Below are 8,583 nucleotides of genomic sequence, written 5' to 3' on the forward strand. Positions count from 1 at the left end.
GGGATGGGAAGGAAACAAAGAGATGGTTGACTATTTAGGAGCCAAGACCTCTCCATTACTTGAATTTATCTGAAAGCCAAGTGTTTTCTATGGCAGGGGATGAACAACACTTTGTCTCCAAAATTAAAGCAGGTTGGTGGTGGAGCTTTCCTTATTTTCTCTTCTTCCAGGCTCTTGCCAGAGAAACAGAAGCCCTTGTTCTAATTCATGTATTCTATTCCAGGTATGTAATAAAGGTTCATGAATGTGTCTAAGGCATTCAGTTTGCATTCCAAAGTGTTTTTCCAGAGGCGGTTGGAATCTTGCTCACAGCACCCTAATTTTTCCCATGGCTAGTGTCTTTAGGATTAGTTATTCTGGCTAAAGAAAGTGCACACAGGTTTCTTTCTTTTTCTTTTTTTCCCTGTCTTACTTTGGATCTTCCTTCTCTTAGGTAGTATCGTAAAATGGTAGTCACGGTGAAAAAGCTGGTTAAATTGGTGACATTCGTGGATGTGGAATAAGCCTTTTTTTTTTCCTTCTTCTTCTCTTGTTTCTTCCTTCTGCTGTTGCACCAATCATGTTTACTTTCCATGTAAGCAAGGGGAAAAAAAGTAGTGAAAAGTGGAAAAGTAGGAGAGCATATTCCGCAGGACTGAAGGAAGGTATGGGCATAAAATATCTTGGAGACGAGAAAAATGATAAAATCCTCATGGAGGTGCCGGGGATTGAACCCGGGGCCTCATACATGCAAAGCATGGGCTCTACCACTGAGCTACACCCCCAAGTGACAGTTGCCTCTTTTTTTGGTATGTTAGGAAATATACCCATTTTCTGTATTCTTTGGTAAAGCTATTTCCTTTTGTCAGAAAATTTATTCAGTTAACTCCACTATTTCTACAATTTTTAAATTAGACTTTTTTTGGTGGATTGCTATGCTCAAGAATAGTAAATTCTAAACCCAAATTGTTACCATTCCTGCTCTTAGTTTCTTCTCAGCTGGGTCAGTCCTCTCCAAGACCTTCTCACCTGGGCCAAAAGACTATGACAGAGTAGATGGAAGCGTATAAAACAAAGAAACCAGCTCACTGGAAATTATCACCCGGAAACAGAAAACTGATTCCACATTAACAAAAATTAATCCATTTCTCAGAATCTTTGAAGATTATTCAAAAATGAATGAAAAGAAGAGAAAAAATAAGGGACTCTAAGAAATTTTTAAAAATTTTTTCTGTTATTTTCTGAGCTGTGTCAGAGGAGCAGAGAGGCTTTCCAATGAATCCCTATCATTTCTCTTCGGTGTCTCTCCTCCTACCATCCCACACCACCAGGAACTGGATGCAAACATCATATGTGGAAGACATTCCAAACTTTTTGGGTGGATAAATATATTGGACAACGAGACAGCAACACTTTCGAAGACTGAAATGTTCTAAAAAATTGATTGAAAACAATCTCCGTTTTGAAAAATGAGTGTCAGGGAAGCTCACCCCTAAGGAGCTGAAATAGCTCAGTTGGGAGAGCGTTAGACTGAAGATCTAAAGGTCCCTGGTTCAATCCCGGGTTTCAGCATGTTAAGTGTTTTAGTCAGCATCCATGAGCAGGAGCAATTCTGGTAACCCCTACCAGAAAGGTCTACCTTTGCATCCTTGAAACTTCAATCTTTTTTTTGTTTTGTTTTTTTGGCCATGCCACATGGCAGTGGAAGCTACCAGTGGAATCTTAACCACTGGACCACTAAGGAAGTCCTGAAACTCCCATCTTTGAATTTGGGTCTTGTGATTGATGTCCAATGAGCTTGGCACATGAACAAAGGAAATGTCTGGCATTCATTGCTTCTCCCATGTGTGTGCAGCGATTGCAATGCCCAATGAATTTTGATGTGCAAGATAAAAATGAATAGTAAAATTCATTCTTATAATTAAAAAACAAAAAAAAGACTGCCCTTACTGATCTCACCAGAATTCCCACAGCAATTATTATATGGATGAGTAGTAGGACAGGGTTCTTACTTCCCCTCACCATTGGCATTTTTTCCTCTCCTTACACATGGTGGGGTGAATAATTTGCATAGTAGATCCTGCAAGTTATTCTAAACAAGGTCGCCCATTTTAGCAAAGGAAAGATGTGTTTGGCTTGGAGATGCTTGTGATAGGCTTGAATAATGGTATCCAAAAGATGTCTACACATTAATCCACAAAACTGTGAATATGTTCCCTTATATGGCAGGTGTGATTAAGTTAAGGACATTGAGATGTGGAGATTATCCTGGATTATCCTGGTGGGCCCTGTATAATCACCAGGATCTTTATAAGAGGCCGGTGGGAGGTCAGAGAGGAAAGATACTACATATGGCTGGCTTTGAAGATGAAGGGAAGGACCATGAGTCAAAGAATGGAGGCAGGTTTTAGAAGCTGGTAAATGCAAGGAAACAGATTCTCCTCTGAAGCCTCCAGAAGAAATGCAGCCTTGATTTTAGACTTCTGATTTCCAGAACTATAAAATAGTAATTTTGTTTAGCTTAAAGCCACTAACTTTGCACTAATTTGCTACAGTAGCAAAAGGAAAAAAATACAATGCTCTATACCAAAGACTTTCTCCAGTTAGAACATGGAAAGTTCAGAGGACTTGACCTTGCAGAAGATGCCTAGAGTGAACCATAGCATAAGTAGATGGCACTTTTTTTTAAAGAAAGATTTGGCATCATCCTCTGGACTCTGTTTTGTGATCAACTAAGAACGAGATCATTTGCCATCTGGTCATGAGTTGTACCTGCAGGTGTTTCCAAACATAGCAGCGGATTTTTTCCTTAGAATATACTTGAAGAGTTCCTATTTTTCTCTTGTGCCATTCCTTCCATTGTTTTTGTTGTCTGTTCCCTAAATCTTTTATTTACATTTTTACGTATTTATATAATAGTACTTAAAACTACCATGTATCACAAGCCTTCTGTGATCAGGCATGGCCAAAGCATTCACATGCATTCATTCATTTAATCTCCACAATAACCTTTGGAAGTATTTACTGCAATTTTACCCATTTTACAGATGAGGAAACTGAGGCATGGTGAGAATAAGTAACTTTCCCAAAGTGGCACAGCTTTACAGTGAGCCATGGTTCAAAACCAGGTCATGAGCCTAACTGCTCATAACAATGAACTTCCTCAGGGCCAAGACCCAGCGTTATTCTTGTTTTTACCTCCCCGACTCCCACCCTGCCATGCCTAGCCCATTTATTGAGCTCCTGTTATTGCTAGCACTGTGGTAAACACTTCCACATATATGACTTCATATCATCTCTACTAGAACCTCAAGTGTCTTGTCCAAGGCCCTACAAATACTAAAGTGGAAGACCTTTCCAAACCACTATGCTGAGTTACAGACCTGAGAGCACTGGAGTTGGGGCCAAAAGCCTGATTGGAGCCTTAGCTCTTCCACTTACTACCAGCGGTGCAACTTGTGCCAGTCTCTTCATCATTTGGGTATCTGTTACTTCACCTCTAAAATGGGGGTGATCAAACCTACCCTGTAGGCATTTCAAGCTCCTCCTGGATGGGGCTGGTGGCACATCACAGCTGGGAGACAGAGCTGGCTCCCCAAAAGGCAGCAGCAGGTGCCTGAGGCTGGCTGATGGAGCAGAGCACTGGAGGGCACTCTACCCTTTCTCCAGTGAAGCTCAGCTCTGGTCTTCCTACCTTGCCTTCTCCAAAAGGAGCCACCATCCAGCTGAAGATGTTAGAGATTACTTCCTCCCTGGGAGCAGTGTCACATCACCTGCCCCAACTCCCATACCATTCATTCACTAGGTGCAAATGCTGTTTCTCCCCCCCTCCCCCCCTCAGCCAGGGTCGTGTTGCCACAGGCATTGGCAGCAGCTTACAGAGCCTCACTGTCACGTGGGGATGGGAGCAGGAGGCTAATGCCCTACCTGACCCTTTCTTTCACCATGGTTCCAAACACCTATCCAGGCACTGAAGGAAATTTGAAGACGAAAGGACTATGGGACCTTTATGCTTGAGATGAGGGAGAGGGTCCCAGTGCCTGGGAAATAGGCATACCACCAGTTCCTACTACTTCTGCAACCCAAGGATAAGGAAGAAAGGAAGCAGCCCACAGCAACCTCCAACCTCAACTCCAGGAACCAGGAAAGATTCTCAGCCACCTCCCAAATTATTTAAAACATAATTCAGGAGAGACCGGCCAAGATGGCGAAGTGGAAACAACTTGAGCTCACCTCCTCTCATGGGCACACCAAAATCACAATTATCTGCAGAACAACCATGAAACGATGAAAAAGACCAGAACTTACCAGAAAAGATCTTCTACAGCAAGACACAAGGAAGAAACCACAAAGACGTGGGTAGGAGGTGCAGACTCACAATACAGTCAAGTCCCGTACCCCCAGGCACCAAATTAGCACCAGCACCTGGCCCCGCCCAGCAGCCTGTGGGCACAGGTGCTGGGACCCCTCAGGCTGAGCAACCCCCGATCACCAGCAGACAACCTGCCTACAGACTTCCTGAGCCTACAGCCACCTCTAAACACGGCCCTGCCCACCCTGGGAAATCTTCAAGTACACTTGGATTTGGACTCATGAGCTCAAAGTAGCTCTGCAGTTTTCAGAGGGAACACTCTCTGGACCCTGGTTTTCACATCTGTGAAATAAAAGTGTTGGATGAGGTGATTTGTCTGGACATTGGCAGCTGTGAAATGCCACGCACGTTCTCTGATGATCTCAGTAACTGGTATGCTCTGACAACAAAGGACGTCAAGAAGATCCCATTATTATGCTGAAAAAAAAATGATTATTTTGTCTGAAGTTGTCTCTAAATTCCATTTTGGAAATAGGCAGTGTGTGCATTTTTATAGGAATTTGTACTCGTTTCCCTAAAGCACTTGCCAAAGTCACACTCTTGGTTATTGGAAGAATTGAGGGGCGGCCCTCAGTCTCCAGACTCCAAAGCCGGAATGCGGGCCATTTCTACAAGGACAGAAAGAGGTGCCAAAAGGGGACCGAAAGGGCAGGCTCTGCTTCTGTAAAAGTCCTTTGGAGCTTGCTGACTGTTTCAGTTTCAGCCACAATCAGATGTGCGCTCTTGCTGCTGTTCCCATTTTCCACATGAAAGTTGCTAGGGCTCTTTCACACTTTCCTTCTGAATTACTACAACACGGTTTTAGGATTATTTCACCTGGAGGCTTTCCTTTGAATGTACAGTGTGTGTGCACACATCTGTTTACAGTTTGCTGAAATCTCAAGTGTGATTCCATAACATCTCGGTTTCTTTTTCCATGGGGGATGGATGTCTCCCTCATTTTAAGCCTAAGTCAGGGCTGCCCAAGGCTTTTCACATCAGGGCACTCATAAAAATGGTATTTGCACAGTGGATGGGGCTACTCCAGATCCTGAGGTGCCTGTCTGGAGACTCCAGCCTTTAGGTACCCTGTCCCAGCCCAGCATCCCTGAGGACTGAGGGCATGACAAGGCCCACATGTTTTCTCTAACATTTTGTTATAAAAAGTTTCAGACATAAATAAAAGTTAAGAGAATTATACAGAGGATAACCATGTACCCACCACCTAAATTCTACCACTAAGATTTTACTTTACTTGCCCTATTACATTTGTATTCATCTATCCACCCTTTATCCAGCCATCATATTTGTGATGTAATGCGATGTAAGTTGCAGATGCCAGCATCCTTCACCCTAAACTTTTCAGCACACATAGCACTAGTAACTAGAGCTTCAATATTTATTTTTTTTAAGATGAAGTTTATGTACTGTGAAATGCACTAATCTTTCTTTTAACCATTTTTTAAAAATTGAATTATACTTAATTTACAATGTTGTGTTAGTTTCAGGTATACAGAAAAGAGATTCAGTTATACATATATGTGTGTATACATATTCTTTTTCAGATTCTTTTCTATTATTACAAGGTTATTACAAGATATTGAGTATATTCCCTGTGCTATGTAGTAGGTCCTTGTTGTTTATCTATTTTATATATAGTAGTGTGTATATGCAAATCCCAAACTTCTAATTTATCCCTCCTCCTGGTCCCCATTTTCCCCTGGGTAACTATAAATTTGTTTTCTGTGTCTGTGATGAAGTGCACTAATCTTAACTGGCAAACCCATACACTCGTGTAACCCAAACCTCTATCAAGATAAAGAGCATTGCATCACCCAGGAAGTTCCCTACTGCACTTTCCAGTCCATCCCCACGCCCACCACCCCACCTCACCCCTACAGGTCAGTTTTGGATGTTCTAGAGTTTCATGTAAATGGAACAATACAATATGTTGTCTCTCAGCCCAGCTTTCACTCAGTGTGTTTTTGACATTCATACATGTGGTTGCATGGAATCTGTAATCCCCTTTTACTAACAAGTAAACCGCACTGCATAAATGCACCATGGTTTGTTTAACTGTTCCTCTGCTGATGGACCCTGGGCTGCTCCACTTTTCCATTCTCTCTCATGATATCTACCACTCAGATACATTTCATGCTCCAGCAGATCCATTCCTGGAAGACTGTGTGAAAAGAGTGCTCTGGTATATCAAGCCCAGTTTGCCCACTGGCTTGGGCTGGGGTTTGGTTTCTCCAGGGGCAGTTTGCATACTGGTGAGCCGTGCATGGAACACGATGGTGGCCTTGTCATGCCCTCAGTCCTCAAGGATGCTGGGCTGGGACGGGGTACCTAAAGGCTGGAGTCTTGACTGTATTGTGAGTCTGCACCTCCTACCCACATCCTTGTGGTTCCTTCCTTGTGTCTTGCTGTAGAAGATCTTTTCTGGTAAGTTCTGGTCTTTTTCATCGTTTCATGGTTGTTCTGCAGATAATTGTGATTTTGGTGTGCCCATGAGAGGAGGTGAGCTCAAGTTGTTTCCACTCCGCCATCTTGGCCGGTCTCTCCTGAATTACATTTTAAATAATTTGGGAGGTGGCTGAGAATCTTTCCTGGTTCCTGGAGTTGAGGTTGGAATTTGCTCTGGGCTGCTTCCTTTCTTCCTTACCCTTGGGTTGCAGTAGTAGAAACTGGTGGTATGTCTATTTCCCAGGCACTGGGACCCTCTCCCTCATCTCAAGGATAAAGGTCCCATAGTCCTTTCGTCTAAGAGATTTATTCCAGTGACCTCATTTAACAGATGAGGAAACTGAGGCCCAGTGAGTAAGAGACTTGCCCTGGGTCACACAGCTAGCTAGTGGCAGGCGAGGCCTAAAACTGTCAGGCTGAGAACCCTCTTGGTTCTATCATTAGGAAAGGTTTTTGCCTCAAATCGAAGCATTGCTATCGAATGCATTTTAGAATCTTGGACTTTTAGTTCTAATAATGTATTTCTGCAAATGGTAATCTTTGGTATCTCCTGAAGCAATTAGTTCAAACATTTTTTTTTAATATTTGTTTATTTATTTGGCTGCGTCAGGTCTTAGTTGCGGTATACAGGCTCTTCATTGCTCACACAGGCTTCTCTCTAGTTGCAGTGGGCGAGCTCCAGAGCGCACGGGCTCAGTAGTTGTGGCGCATGGGCTTAGTTGCCCTGCAGCATGTGGGATCTTAGTTCCCCAACCAGGGGTCGAACCTGTGTCCCCTGCATTGGAAGGCAGATTCTTAACCACTACACCACGAGGGAAGTCCCCAAACATTATTTTTTAAAGTTCGTAGACACTTTAATAGAGAAAAGAATGAAACGGTAATTTAATTACCGTTTAATTTAATTAAGCAGCTTAATTAAAGTTTTTAGCTATTTATCTATTTATTGCTTTATAATAAAGTGTTTCTGCAATGCCCAACTGCTTTGGCAGAGCATAGAGAAATACAATTATTAATTGCTTCTATCATAACCACTTCACAAAGCAGTGAGTACTTAGATCTTCACCCATACTTCCTGGGAGCAAAAGTTTCACACCAACATTCCTCAAAGACAAGCAACTTCAGAGTAAAATATTCGTATGAATCATCAAGAGCTATTATTAAACTCTTCTCAGAGTTTCTGAGTCATTGCCTAAAAGAATATCTAACTTGGGTTTAATTTGAGGAGAAAATAGGGGGCTCAAATTTAACATTTTTCTTCTGCCTTAAAAAGCACTGGTCCTTGACCCTGTTTCCTGGTCCTGCCCTCCCCATCACTCCTTCTAGGAGAGGAGTGGTACTCACAGGCACGCTGACTGCTCTGTAACATGAGATGTGTGCGCAGGCCTTTTCCTAACTCTGACAAAGTAGCGCGCTGACCACCTTGCCAACTCCCTCCACCCAGAGCCTCCCTAGAAAAGCTGTAGAAGCAGGTGCAGTCGTACAGCTGAAAAACTATCAACAACACCTCCAAAGTGTGAGATGCCCCTGGGGAGAAGGCAGGCTGTCTAGGCTGGTGTGATGGGGGAGACAGCGGGAGGGCAGAGCAGACGGAGGGTATGGGCAGAGAGAGGATTCTAAATTCTCTTCCCTCTCCATGGCCTGGCCGTGGATGGATCTGCAGCCTCTTGGCCGCAGAAACCTGCAGCATCAGTGCAGGCGGCCAGTGCTGTCAGGGTACGTAGAAGTACCACAGAAGCCCTGCTGGTGCGAGGAGCTGATGAAAACTGGACCGGCAGCTGATACTTAGC

At 43.4% G+C, this 8,583-nt stretch overlaps 2 non-coding genes across 2 annotated transcripts; one reads left to right on the top strand and one right to left on the bottom strand.

Moving 5' to 3' along the window:
- Positions 1-692: 692 nt before the first annotated feature.
- TRNAA-UGC (transfer RNA alanine (anticodon UGC)) lies at positions 693-764 on the bottom strand. The gene has a single exon. It is a non-coding gene; the product is annotated as a tRNA-Ala (tRNA).
- A 714-nt stretch (positions 765-1,478) lies between these two features.
- TRNAF-GAA (transfer RNA phenylalanine (anticodon GAA)) lies at positions 1,479-1,551 on the top strand. Its single transcript has one exon. It is a non-coding gene; the product is annotated as a tRNA-Phe (tRNA).
- The last annotated feature ends 7,032 nt before the right edge of the window (positions 1,552-8,583 follow it).

Source organism: Balaenoptera ricei, chromosome 4 (genome assembly GCF_028023285.1).
Source record: "Balaenoptera ricei isolate mBalRic1 chromosome 4, mBalRic1.hap2, whole genome shotgun sequence".
Classification (NCBI taxonomy): domain Eukaryota; kingdom Metazoa; phylum Chordata; class Mammalia; order Artiodactyla; family Balaenopteridae; genus Balaenoptera; species Balaenoptera ricei.